The sequence below is a fragment of the Leuresthes tenuis genome, unplaced genomic scaffold (genome assembly GCF_036924035.1).
Source record: "Leuresthes tenuis unplaced genomic scaffold, fLeuTen1.0.hap1 SCAF_10, whole genome shotgun sequence".
Lineage (NCBI taxonomy): Eukaryota > Metazoa > Chordata > Actinopteri > Atheriniformes > Atherinopsidae > Leuresthes > Leuresthes tenuis.
In genome coordinates, this window is record NW_027325364.1 from 5,067,184 (window position 1) to 5,082,139 (window position 14,956).

A 14,956-nucleotide genomic window follows, 5' to 3' on the forward strand; every position below is an offset into this window, starting at 1 on the left:
AGGAATTACATCAAATATTAACATTTTTAAAAAACTTGTAACCTCTTGCTGCTGTGTGAGTAACTGAGGGTGAAATCTTGTGTTAACATGTGCTGTAACAAGGTGATGCAACAATGTATTTAAGCCCAAACCAGGAAACTCTGTTGCCTTGCCCCAAACAAGATGTGTAAAAGAGGTGTAAATGGTGAGTTAGATCGAAAGAAAAGAGTAACTGAATAAAAAAAGAGAGGAAAAAAGTGTTGTTCCCTGGTCGAAATTGCTGAATGTTTTTCATGGTTTGGAAATGTTCATGAGTTGTGTCTAAGGGTGCAAACAAAGAAATCTGACAAATTAATGCATGTAGGAGGCTGTATAGATGACACTTCTTTGGGTTGTATTTAAAGGTAGGAACAAATTACTTATATGGGTCAGAAGACTTGTTGAAACTAAATAAATTGGGATGAGAAATTAGCAGTCCAGTTCTTGAATCTTCACTGTAGTATATATTTGATTTATAAGGCCTGACTCAAACATTTGTCTTTTGAAAGGGAAGTACATTGCTGCACTTCTGGTTTCAAAGCTGTCAGAGTTTTCGGTCTGTGGATCACTGCCTCTGTAGTTTAGTTTGTGTTTGGTTGACCTTGGTGCAAGAAAAGATCAGTTTGCATCTGAACCAACATGTAAATACACCAAAGCAAACCAAAGTAGCCCAGCAAGCCTTGTGTTGTTTGATGTAAAATTGCTTTTTCATCAAAGGAGTCTCGTGGCTTTAGAGAAGAAAGACAGCTCTTTTTGGAGAGGGGTGTCTGACAGGAAGGCCTGAGCCCTTTACTGACATTAGTCAGAATATTATTCTGTTGTGCTGTATGGGTATCAGTTTAATGAACCATACTTTTGTAAACTCTCTCTCTACTCTGCTTTTGAGATTCCAGTTTTGGCACTTGACTTCTGAGAGGAAATATAGAACATCCTTCCATCCCCTGACCACTAGAAGGTGATAATTGATACATGGGAGGGCTCTGAGGAGAGAGGTCAGGGTGCTGCTTGTCAATCATTCTGGAGTATATTTAGTCAGTGAATGAAACAATAACCTCGTCTCCAGGAAAATACGTTGACATTTCATGTTTATGGAAACTACAAATACACACAATGTCTACATTCATTATGTTGCTATTTCACTTTTCCTTCATGTAACCACACAGCGTCTGTCTACCAGCCTTTATTGCCTATTCTATATTTCTAACTTTTGGGATATACATGCAAACAACGTTTTGGTCTCACATGGTCATATGTGAATGTCAGTATCATAAATAAACAAATGGGGATCTTCTTAGGAAGTAGGTTGGGTTGCCGGATGGATCTAACACAAGTTTTCAAGTTACTTGTCCAACTCCAGCAGGAAACTGTTATATTACTGTTATTTTACCTTCAATATCACCGTTTCAACTGTTCTCAGTCTTGTCACTGCCATTTCCCTCATTTTTGTCTTCTTTGGCTTCACAGACTAACCAGTTTATTCTAAACAATAAAATATCTAGTTAGGATAAGCACATTCTTGATTAAGGTAAAAAAAAATATATATCCATGTTTATGTTTTGGATATAAAATACCTGGTTATGTTAAGAAAAAAGGCTTGAATATCTAAGTACACATTCCAGGTATTTCTTACTTCCAGAAATGTTTAACAGCAACTTATCTTCCAGGATAATGGGCTGAACAATGAATGCTATAATAGAGCTGTGGTCTTTTTGGAGGAGAGCTGGGAGAGCTGACTAGCCTTTTTGTAGCCTTGTACAGAGCTGTTTCCACCATTCTGTTTCTTCACTTCACATCTTAGACATTCCCTACACCAGCCACCAACTACAGGCCATGCAATTCATTTTTCTCAATGGGACCTGTGGTTAGATCATTCAATGCCATCCATATCAAATTCAGCCAGCCATGTTGTAACGTCACATGTGGATGGATAACAGATCCCACCCATATATAAGTCGGCCATCTTCAGCAGAGAAACGGGTCCGTCAAGCATGCAACTCATCCAAGAAATGAAAGTTTAAGTTTTTCAGTGGGATAGCTTTTTTTTATATCTAATTAATGTAATGTGACAAAGTTTGTGATCACTAAAAACACTAATAACAAATAAAGATGTGTTGGCCTTAAACTTCTTTCTCCTCTCCCTGTCTGACTTTTATTGGAGCGATAACATCTCGGACACGAGTGTTACTTCTTTCAGAACAAGATGGCTGACTTTGTTGAACAGGTTGGATGATCCAACTCCACCTTACCGCAGGTCTCAAAGAGAGGCCATTTATTTGTTCCTCAGATCAAAATGCAGGTTGGTTGTTTGATTATTTCCATCCAGTGCATGGCAAACATCAGCTGCTCTGATATCTTGCAGATATCCTGACAGAACAGTGATGTTTGCACATCTATAAAGACCTCATACGTGTTTGCTTCCATTATTGACATTGGAAAAAGTTCAAGACCTTTGTTAAACCTCCTGAAGATTTTCAGATTAACTTTACAATTTACAAGAAATCCCACCGTAGTACAATGTCTCACTTTAGAGATTAATCCATACAGGTCATCTTAAAAGTTTTGACTAAAAAGCCAACGTGTGAAGAAAATACTTGTAGTTAAGTGAAGAATGAAATGGTGGTATATTTGATGCTTGAGGATCGTTTCTGGGAAGACTCTTTAGATCCTCTTTTGGAGAATTACAACACATTAAACTTTGAAAGGCCTCCAAGGACCAGCTGTACCGGCACTTTTTTGGATGGACTTCTAAGGTATCTACAAAAATTCCAGCCCTCTAAGGTACAAATCTGTGTTCTTATCACTCTTTCCTGAAGGTTTTTTGTTTAGAGGTAGAGACAGTCAGTGCACACAGCTCCCAGCTAAGAATAGCTGCAGGAGAGAAGTGAAAGGCTGCAGAGAGAGGCAACACGAATGGCAGGGAGACAGGGAGAGAATGAAGGGGAGCTACAAAAAGAAGGATGTGGGTGACAATGCAAAAAAACTCAGATGTTTGAATAAGACAATGGCTCTGTCAAGGGGTCAAACGAAGTAAACATCATCAGCGCAGTTCGGTGGTGACTCGGTCTGGCTCGGGACTAAACACAACACTGGGACGATCAATCTACATCAATCAAGTGTCTTAGGGCTGTCATGCGTGTGGGTGGACAGGGGTGGGTGTTATCTGTGCTGTAACGGGGTGTACCCTGCCCCGAAGTCACTGCTCTGCTTAGACTTGTATGTATATATATCTAAGTGAGTATGAATGAGTCTATTGAAGGATAGCATGCTGCAGAGTTAAAAAGAGAGCATTGTGTAGGTGTGTGTGCATGCAGGAGTCGGTTAAAACAGTCAATGAATCTATTGATGGACAGCAGCCTGTTTACAATGTAATGGAATGAGTAGACTGAACAGGAGCTGAGGAGAGGAAGCTCACACACTGTAGGAAGTACACTGCTACATTGTTAGAGATACCACTGACTGTCATATGTCGGCATGTAGCTCGGTAAGAGGTGGAAGAATTACATCCGTATTAGACAATGCACAGTTTGTGATTTATGTGCGGTGCCACTGTCGAGGGTTACAATTTGTTGTTATATTTAGTGTTGTCTTTCTATGGAGACTGTCTGGTGATATAAGTAGAAAATATCTAATAAGACAAATAATGTACGCAGGGAAATTTGAATGTAATTGTTTTTATTATAAATACTTTACTTTACTTTTGATTAAGATACTTCTGTCAAAGGGTGCTCACACTCACCTTATTGTTCTATTTATTCACAGAAATTTGTTTGCATGTACGAAAATAACCAAGCGTCACTTTGAATTTTGCAGCCTCAAGCAATTATCTCCTTTTCCTTTCATAAATCATGGTCCGATGTTTCCTAAAGATGAATAAGATGATCTGACCCTAAGTTCACTTATTTTCTAAATCCAATCTGGCCAGTCTGTTCATCACTTTGTCTAACACCTTTAATGTTAAAATGCAGAAGGCTGCGTAACTTAGCTGCTTGTGTTTTTCACATGTTTGTGGAGCATTTTACGGTGGGCTTGGGCTTGGGTTTGGGTCACAACCAGTGGCCCTTTGCTGCATCTCATCCCAAATCTCTCTGCTGGCTTTTCCTGTTTCTGTCACCACTGAATGAGCTCACAAAATCTTCCTTTTTTTCTCCTTTTTAATCACAGTTTAGCTATGTTTTGGCCCACCTTCTGTGGCCGTTTTTGGTGAGGATGTGCATGTTTTGTCTCAACTTACCCCTTATTTACTTGACATGTTTTTTCCTTGCAGTCTGTATCAACACAGACAACCTGGTGAGAATAATACTTCATTAACAAGATTCGTCATTAAAAAACTATAAGAGGAAATAAAAAGCTGTGATACTGATGTAATTTTCTTTCTTCTCATAAAGGGTAGTTCAGTGTATCCTGTGCTAAAGCAAATAAGAAAGGAAGCACTATAGCACCTTTCCACAGTATCTATCCATCTGTCTGTTATTCTTTGTAGGACTTGAGAGCTAAGAACCCTGCTGTTGAAGTGGACACCTGAAATAGAGCGCTGGTAAAAATAACAATGTCGTTTCACATGCTCTAATGCCAGTTGATCAATAGTAATTATCTACCTGTGGACCTGGCTAGTGAAGCTCCTTTGGCCCCTGGGGGTTTCACTATAGACAGCTCACAATCCAGTCCCAGGTAACTCCATAGGACAGACCTTTTAATTGCTTTGTTCACTGTGAGTAATTGAGGGTTGGAGCGTGTTTGCCACGAGGAGTGTGACTTCACTTGGCCTCCGTCTAATTAATCCCATCACACAACCCTTCTGCCTTTAATTTTCACTTTGTGCACGGCATCGTGAGGTGTGAATACAACTGGAAATATAGGTTGGTAACTGTATACGGCATGCCGAACCAGATGCACTACAACAGCAACCATATGGATAGACAGAGAAGTGTTTCTGTGTGCCTTTTTTCTCCTCAGTGTGGAGAAACATATTGCCAGACTGTCACTGCATCATTTTAGCACAGCAACTGTCCCACTCCTCTGATTTGATCTCATTACACGCCAGATCCAAATCAGATACATGGAACTGTATCAATATGGTTTCATTAGCATACTGATTCATCAGCTGGTTAATTAGACAAATTTCCTATAGACTGATTATGCCTCCTGGACCTCTTGGTGTGAAGACTTATAGAGTGCATTAGTAATTTAATTATCCGTCAAACAAGGCAAGGTAAGACTATTTTGTATGGTATAGTTGAAAGAAAAAGAAAAACTAATCATATGGTACATATCACGTGGTCTTGCCTGTTTCAGGATATGTAAAATAAGCATTCATTTGTTCTGTTAGTCAACAGGATGAATATGCACATCAAACACAATTATGTATAAGGTTAAATAAGACGGAAGGCGTCGACCTGTTGAGTTGCACTTTGCTTTTTGCCAAGTGTTCTGTATGTAATCTACATGGTTAAATATCTTGTTCAAACAGGTTTATAGAATTATACTTACACAGCGCTAAAACAGTCATGGACCTTATAGTTATTGGAGTAATTTTCTACCACAATCTAACCTTTGACTCACGTATAAAACAGATTTATAGGACTTCCCACTTTCAGCTTCGTAATATTGCCAAAATGAGGAACATCCTGTCTCAGAGTGATGCAGAAAAACTGCTCCATGCATTTGTTAATTCAATGATGATTCAATAATGATCGGTCCCTCCCACAAAATCTCTGAAAATCCTCCAGCTGAAAATACTGCAGCCAGAGTTCTGATGAGAACTAACAGCAGAGATCATATTTCTCCAGTTTTAGCTCCTCTTCATTGGCTCCCTGTTAAATTCAGAAAATAACTTAAAATTCTTCTCCTCATATATAAAGCTCTTAATAACCAAACTCCATTGTATCAAATCATATTTAATATTTTCCCAGCAGAGCACTTTGCTCTCAAACTGCAGGTTTCCTTGTGGTTCCAGAGTTTCTAAAAGCAGAATGGGAGGAAGGGCCTTCAGTTATCAGGCCCCTCTCTGTGGAACCAGATGCCAGTTTGGGTTCAGGAAGCAGACACCCTCTCTACCTTTAAGATTAGGCTTAAAACTTTCCTTTTTCATAAATCTTATAGTTAGGGATGGCTCAGGTGAGCCTATAACATCCCATAGTTAAGCTGCTATAGGCCTAGACTGCTGGGAGACTTCCCATGATGCACTTCTCCTCACTCTGCTCTCTTTACTCTCCATGTACATTATTGCTGTCTTTAACTTCTGTTTCTCTTTCTCAGCAGGTATCCCTGGCCTGGTGTTATGGTGCTTGTTGTCCCCTCTTTTCTGTCCTTTCAACCCTTAACCAGCCAAATTAGACTGCCCGACCTTTCTGAGTCGGTTCCTGCTGGAAGTCACTTCCTGTTACAAAGGAGTTTTCCTCTCCTCTGCCGCCAGTTGGATGCTAAGGATGGAGGATTGAGCTGAAGAAAAACTTTAATCTGATCTGTTGTTTTCTTTTGCTAGGCAACTTTTTTTTTAATTGGACCCATTAAGGGATTTTAATGATTAATTAAGTGATTTAATTTGATTATAACAGGACTGAATTGGACTGTACCTTAAAGTGTCTTGAGATCAATGTAAATTTTTATTTCAAATGCTAGACAAAAAATGTCTACTTCCTCACTGAAAACTAATTTCTCAAGTTGCATTCAGGGAACAAGGCTCTTTCAGGATGTCTCTTCTGTGCCCCCCTCCATTTTGACCGCAGGAAGAGTTCTAGCAGAGGCCCTGGTAGAGAAGAAATACTTTCAAGATTACCCTGAACCTTTGGGGTGGGATGTGCAACGTTGAACAGTTCTTATTGATCATTTTATTTCAGCTTTTCTACCTCCTGAGTTTCACACACACCACTGATCTTAAAACCTGTCAGCTTTGACAGGAGCAGTTGTTACTATTTGCAAACATGAGATTCAAAGTCAGACATTCAATGCAGCTGAGGTGACACAACATGAGCTGTGGTGGCCAAGGGAGCTCCTGCATTAATGAGGAAACAGAGCTCAGACTGTGAAAAGAGCAATAAAAGCAATAACATGTTAATCTCTGATTCTTTCACAGCTGTTCTAAGATGCAAATAAAAGAGCCAGCAGCCCGTAGAAATGTGTAAGATAGATTTACAATGCTTGGTTTATCTTAGTCAGCTACATAGAGAGATGGTTCACACAGTCACCAGCTAAGTATTCATCTTGAGGGTTAGGGTTACGACCAATAAGGCTGTGAGGGATTTTCTCTTCAGTTTGCTTTTCTTTAATTTTTCCCAGATTCCTGTTTCTTTTTCCTTTGTTTGTTTCAGTTTGGTCTTGCTTTCTTCGCCAAACACCAGGTCCCTGTTTCCTTATTACCACACCTGCCTTGTGTGACTCATTACCTCTCTCAGTATTTATAGTCTCAGGTTTTTCATCGCTCCTTTTCAGATCCTTGTCCAATTTCTGCCTTGAGTTTCTTTGTTGACTTTGTTTAGTTTTTGTCCTGCTCTGTTTTACTCCTTGGACTTATGTTCCTATGAATTCCTGCCATTCCAACATATTTTGTTGTATTTAATTTAGAGTTTACTTGTTTCTCTTCTACCCCGTCCATCCTCTCCACCTGCACCTGGGTCCTCATCTCTCACTGTGACCTTCCTGATACCTGGGAAAGTCAGCTTACACTAACTAAAAAAGACAAATATAAATGGCCCCCTGCATAAAAGGAATGAAGCAACTGGACAATAAGGGCTGCACTATTTCTGCCACTGGTGCTAAATGTAAAATGATAAGTGTGTTATATGTTGAGATTCTGGGTTGTTTCAGTGCAATCCTACCACGCATGGACATCCATACATGTGACTTTTACATAAATTTAGGCACTTTTACGCTGTTAAACTGAGGTGCCAAATTATCACTGTAGGGGAAAAGTACATGTGAATGTCATTGCATCTAATGACTGAAAACATGAACTGGAACCTTATTCATGCAGTATTTTACAAGATCAGGCAGAATCAGGTAGAATTTAGGAGAATCTGGTTGTTGAAGATAAAGCATCACTGTAGCCACAAAATGCAAGTATTTGGTAATAACTTTATATCCAAAATTTGAAAAGATATCATCACAGTGAGTCAAGATTCTGGCTGAATATAAGGAATATAAGGAAGAATGGATGTAACCATCAACTTGACTCCTCAGAGGAGCCACACAGCATTAACAGGAGGTGGTGATTTAGTTTTTATGTCAATTTCTCTTCAATCCCCCTTTTTTTTTGCTGTGATATTCCTTAACATGGCAGATGTAATCTTAGATCTAACTGATGTATACAAAACCTGAGACTACGCTACAGCACGGCACTTAAGAAAACAACATTTGAATCACTAAAGCTGTTGGAAATAGAGTTGTCTTTGGAAAAGACTTAACACATATAGTTTAATTCTCCTGATACATGCATCCTTTAACTTGAGATGTAACTACTGTAAGACCCGAGAAATCTCTTTGAAACAAAACTGGACTGAAGACGACTTTGAGATTAACAAGACAGAAAAAGGTTAAAACAGCTGCATAAATCTGTCCCTGTACATGACATGTAAAATAACCCTAATGTTAAGAATTACAACTTGAGCTCCTCCCTGTGCTTTTGGCCTCTGTCTGTCCTGTAACCCACACTTGCAGCAGTGAGGTGGAGTGGGTGCTGCGGCGAGGTGTGAGGGTGAGGGTGCCGGCGCTGGCACTGCCACGTTTGGGTGGCCGTGCAACAGTATCTGCAGGCTGCCATCCTTCTGTTCACAGAGCATCTGAAGAAAGCAAACTGCACTGTTGCTCACACTCCCCGATCCCGTTGTTGTCATTGGCCGGCAGCCACCAATAGTGAGCCAACTGAGTTAACAGACACTTCCGCTCTGCACATAAGGAACCATCTGTTTTAAAAGCCAGAAAGAAAGAAATAAAGAGCCCCCTCTCTGTCTCTGCTCTCTTCTTTTGCTGCCTCTCTCCCCCACTCACTCTTTCTACCACAAGTCTACTATATAAAGCTCTGCTATTATCGTGCACCTCACTCCTCATCATTTGCAATCTACAGCTAGCCACCAAAATTACTGCTGTGACTACTCTCAATCTTTACTGCCCTTTATTGGCTTTGAAATTGTGTCAAAATGAAAAAGTAAGCAATTTCTTATTTCAGAAAACTACTTTATTTCATCAGTTTTCCTGGTAAATAATGAAATTGTTGATTCGTTTTTGACTTGCCAGCTCATCAAACATGGCACAGCAGCAGTTATCACACACACAACTCATTTGTAATTTATTGGATATTAGCAAGGTCGGGATCATATTGAAGCCTGATGTTTGTAACATCATGAAAATCACGCCTGCGTGCCTGTCTTGGCCGTGCTAGGCTCCTCAGACATGCCAGCTTGTAGCTAAATAAATATTGGCCGAGAGGCATTTGAAAAAACATATTGTCCTGGCTCAGCACTTGTTCCTCTTGCCCTCTGTTGCCAAAACAAGACGACAGGGGTCCAGAGCAGAATCTCTTCTCACATGAACGCTTCTGTAATGGTCAGCTTGCTGCCGTGGCCTGCTCCTGCAGCCTTTGTGTCTGTGCGCACAGGTTCTCCAGTGTAATGCATTTACTCGGCTTTTCATGGTGCGGCTTTGCGGAGGGGATCCTGGAAGCGTGCCATTTGCGCTATCACACTACGCCTTTGTGTCTCATGCCGCTTACAACAAGGGTGTGCTTGAGTTGTGTGTTTTGCAGCTTCTGTGATAGCCAGAGATATCTTTGTCACTCCTATTTATGACGTGTTTTGAGATTGAGCCCTAAATATGACGGTTTACCCCAGCAGGGTTTATTTTTCTGGCATATTTAGTGTCAACAATTGCTTGCTTTTTTTAGTTTGCATGTATTGACTGTATATTTGCTCTTGTTTAAGGCCAAGCAATGCAACTTTTTCAGTGTTGTTAGAAATTTATTGTTATGTACAGAACGGGGCTCGGACTGTATGTATACAAGTGTTTAACATCATCATCTGACTGCTTGATGAACCCCTGAATCCACTCTAATCTCTTGTTAAAACACAGTTGTACTGTTTTTGCACAAGCTTTTCTCACTTGTGGAGGAAGACAGAATGACTTGAAGAAAAATATTTCTAAAACACTACTGCCTGCATTTGATTTAACCTGTGAATACCCCATGAATTTCTCTTTCTCCAAGAAATTAAGGTGTATTGTAGTAAGTACATTATTTATTAGATTTGACATGGCTGCCACGTATTCGTGGAGAAAGAATTAATCTGCCTGTGGAAAGGAAAGCAAGAAGAAAATCTACTGAAAGTAATTAATTATTAGAGCCTATTTCTAGTCCTCTTCTTAAGCCTATTTGAAGGGCATTAGGTATTATGAATGTGAGGTGGTCTAAATTTACCCCTGTAATATCTGTCTTAATCTGACTACATTAGTATACTTTTCCAGGCTCTTTGCTTGCTATTTAAATCTCATTGCATGACTCTGAAATCCAGATCATCTGTATTTATTTCCCTGTCTTTTGCATCTTTATTCCACACTCAGATATTTTCCTTCTTACCTTTGTTAGTCTCACTGTACACTTTCCAGCAGCTGTGATCACATTTACACGCCAAAAAAGCGTGATACAAAAGATGATAAACCTTGCGTGAGTATTTGCTAAACGGGTGAAAGTAAGTGACTTCTGTAAATGAATTATGTATATGCTAAAGAGAACTCATTTGGGAATTAAGGAGGATAAGTAGCAGTCCATTTTGTGCCTGTTAGGGACCCTCTTGGAGCTACACTGGCTGCATTAGGGAGAGCTAATGGGCCCTGGGAGGGGGTGAGGGATGGGTGAATGGGGTGGGGTTGGGCCCTTTGCTGCCCAAGGTCTCTGGGCCCCAGTGACAGATGGTTGGCCACCTCGCTGGGTGGCTGTGGCTACAAGGTCTGTCGCGAGGCTGATCTGTGGAGTTGACAGCGTCGCAAAGATCAAACGACATTGTGGAAGGTGAGGAGACGGGTGGCTTGCCAGGCCAGAACGGGTACGATTGGGTTGAAGCTTGGTTTGGAGGTATTGGAGGCAGCAGCAGATGCTGATATTTTTAGACTTAAGTTACTGATAGTAGAATTTTACTTATATTATTGTATACCTGGAAAATCAAAGATATAACTGAGAAAAAGCACGATATCTTGAATATATAACAAAATCAACATGCCGTACATCATGGGACAGTCGAAAGAGTGTCTGTATGCCAGACTAATTAGCTAGAAAAAAAACATTTGACATTACCTACTCTATGTATATCACTAGGGAGATGCTTTAACCAGTTATATACTCAAACATTAGAAACATTTTACGAGGAATCATGGATACATTTACAGCAACAATGATAATAATGAAACTAAGCAAAGCAGTAGATACTAATGTAAGGAACACTACACGTAATAAGTCAAAAATAAACCCTTGATTACACCAACAGGGAATGACCGAGTGGCCAATATCCAATTTATCATTAAAGCAAAGTAGCCACACACTGTGCTCTCATGTTTATAAAGACCCCAAGATTTCAGCAAACAGCTTTCATCAAGTTGCATCACACCACACTGCGCTAGCTGGGTTTTTCTAGAGCCACAGAAATGAGAACATAACGTGCAGCTACCACAACTGAATGGAGTCATTTTTCAGCCTTAGCCTTGACTGAGGTGTGGGCACACAGACAGACTGCTGTTTGTACCCTTTGCTGGGTGAAAGTGTCAGTCTGCCATGAGGCATCTCACTAATGAAAGAAGGAAATTTAAAATTGCTTCACAATTTGAGGCCCAGTACTAATGTCAGTAATATAATCTGTTAAACTTGGTCTGTGTGTAGTATTCATCATACTGGATTAATCATCTGCTGACTGATCCAATATTACGAATGAATAAAAGAACAAAAAAACCTGCTTATTATACTATTTCGTCATTGTTGAAGTATTGTAGCCCATATCATGAGCTGAACATACTGTATTACGCCGTAACATTTAATTCTTAATCAAATGTAGCAACATTTTAACAAACAGAAGGCAAAGTGTTTTTGTGAGTCTCAGTTTGATGATAAATCCCCATTCAAAAGAAGCCAGGCAGCAGTTCCCAACCTCCAATGCCCTGTGGGTACAAGAGACCCGGCCTGTTAGGTGATTAGCCCATCTTACATTCCCGTTGATCGGATTAGATGATTCCCACAGTCTAGTCTGAAGCTACTCCCGACCCGCAGCTCCGGAGAGCATCTCAATATCCAATTTCACAGCTTTCTAAACCTGGATCACAGAGGCTATTTATTACTGTCACAGCCTTTGCATTGAAGAGGAAGGGGGCAGCTTTTGTGTTTCATCTGCTCTGAAGCAGGAAGATGATCAACAAGAGAATGCGAAGTGTAATGAGTGAGGAACCTGTGGCGTTGCCTTTAACCTGTCTAAAAAACCCCCCCAAAAAAAACCCTTATTAAATCAGACCAAAACCGCGCTTGTTTCTGCAGTCAGCATCTTCTTACGACCTTTGATCCAAATTCTGGCCCGAGTGACTGCTGCTGAAAGAAATTATGCCCCCGGTGAGTGTCCGCCAGCACATTGTAGTGTGGTTTGTAATTGGAAAAAACAAAGAAATGAAAGAGGAAAATGTCGACTTTGAATTTAGGAATCCTCTGAAGAAAATAGGGTTGTGTTCCAGTTTTTGATTATGACTCAGAGCTGTGTTGAGACACAGGCATTTTGGGAGATGTGTCGGTTGGCTAGCTAAAAATGGAGCCTTCTAGATAATAAAACCATTCATAAGGCAGTTTTAAACTGGACCAGCAGCAGTAATAGGCTCCTCCATTATGGAGGCTTTATAATTTCCCTTCTTTTTCCTCTTAGAGCCTCTGTTGTTCCTCTGAATTACCTCTGAATGATTTATGCTCACTGGTCAGACCACTGATAGACCCTGGCAACACAGATAGAAACGCACTTAGGGCTTTTTGGTGTGTAAACACACTGTATTAAAAGCCAACTTGTTTCAAACAGCCAAACACATTTGCTGTGACGGGGACCACTCGGTGTCATTTCACTTGTCAAACACTGCAGTGTCACAGCCAATCAGGGGACTCCAGGGGCAACACAAGCCATTTAACCTGAGCAAACACAGTGTGTCACGAAGCTTGAGGATGACTTAAGGGCCTGAGCAAACACTGGCGAGAGCCATCGGGCACGAATCAAGGCGGCCTGGCTGAGGAGAAGTCACTCTCGTAATGGGTTTGTGATGACTCAAGATCGAGTGGCCATCTGTTTGTTACAGTGGGGGAGGACCACAATTCACAGCTCAGATAAACAGAATATTAGCAGCAGAGAAGCAAAGGATTTGGCCAGTGGCACAGGATGTAAAGCATATGTCCATAAATGGTGAATATGTTGGTGGCTGAGGCCCTGATTCTGTGAGCTGGGGCCAGATAACAGGATTTGCATGGTGATTTTCAGCCCCAGCAACAGAATGCCTTTGAAAAGGTGTAAGACAAGCAATCCTGCAAGTGACCTTCAGACTCTTCACTACACGTAAGTGGAAAGTACTACAGTTCTGTCAGCAACTCACAGCTGACGTGGAAAACTCACCACATATTTAAAGCACCAAGGTATTTGCATGAGATTTCAATGATGGGAGTTTGAATACACCGCAGTCATTTGTGTCCGGGCTGTAACCGTGAAGTTCATTTGTGCAACAAAAGTCGAACCACAGACAGCCTCTGAGTTAAACACTGGGAAGTCCTTCAATGAAGTCTTACATTTTCTGCAGGGAATCTCACTGGGATTATTTCACTGAAGTATGCGTCAAATCATTCAGAATGTTAAGTTATTTGCATAATGTACCTAAAAATACATTAGTAAAAGCATTCCTTGTGCAAGTCCATGGCAAGATGGACATGCAACATAATTTATACAGCTTGACATTTTACACAGTCGGTTGGTTTGACTTACTATATGACAATGCACTGTGTTTTATATAATCAGTAATAGTTTTGAATTTGTATTCTGCACAATCAATTTAGTGTCTTAAGAAGTAAAGTGCTGTGTGGAGAGGCTAGAAATGAAAATGCTGAGAGATGCAAACATGCATGAAATGTAAAAAAGCAAATGTACTTTTTGCCACCACCAGGCAAAGTATTAAACTTCATAATCATTTGACTTTCTTTTTCAATATGTCACGAGCATAACTGTTAAATTAAATTCTAGATGCAAAATCTTTCTAGATTAAAAACACTAAAGTTGAACAATATCTCCTGTGAACATCCCACATTAATGTATCCCAAAATGACAACAACATTCACGTTTCAATTGTAAACAAAGTTCCCCTCTCGCTCCAAAAACAGAGACCAAGTCAGCTGACCAGTGTTTTTGAATTAGAAAAAGAGGCGATTATTAAAAAAATAGGTAAACCGTCACAGGGCTTGTTTGTTTTTCTGGATTAATCCCACATGTATGCTGTAATTACTCTCGAACAGATGGTTTATGACTCTAGATTATTCCCCTTTAAAAGGTAAAACCCACGTGTGAAGTGGCATTCATCATATTAAAAGCCGTACTGCTGTTTTTAGCTTTGTATATGTCGGATTATATGTTAAATATCCTCAGGGAAGCAATCAGGTGTTTAAAGTTAAGGGCAATTCCCCATACTACAGACAATCAATAAATAACTCCAAGAGAAGGGACCGTAATAGGGTTGGCTTGTAACCTGCTCTGACAAATTAAGGCAAGTGTTTTTTCATTACTTACACATCCGTTTTCATTTTTCCCATCAGTGGAAGCAATTAAACAATGCTTCCTTAAATTAGTCATTGATTTTTAGCAATGGTGACACTTTAAAGAAGGAAATAATAACTTTAAGGGAGTGTTACCGCTTTTTTCATTACTGCCACTCGCCAGCAACAGAAACAAAGGATGGAAACAAT

General features: G+C 40.2%; 1 protein-coding gene across 1 annotated transcript in view; it reads left to right on the top strand.

Annotated features, from left to right (window-relative positions):
• Nucleotides 1–14,956, top strand: part of tmem106ba (transmembrane protein 106Ba) — a 470,787-nt gene that overhangs the window by 113,890 nt on the left and 341,941 nt on the right. The window lies entirely within an intron of this gene.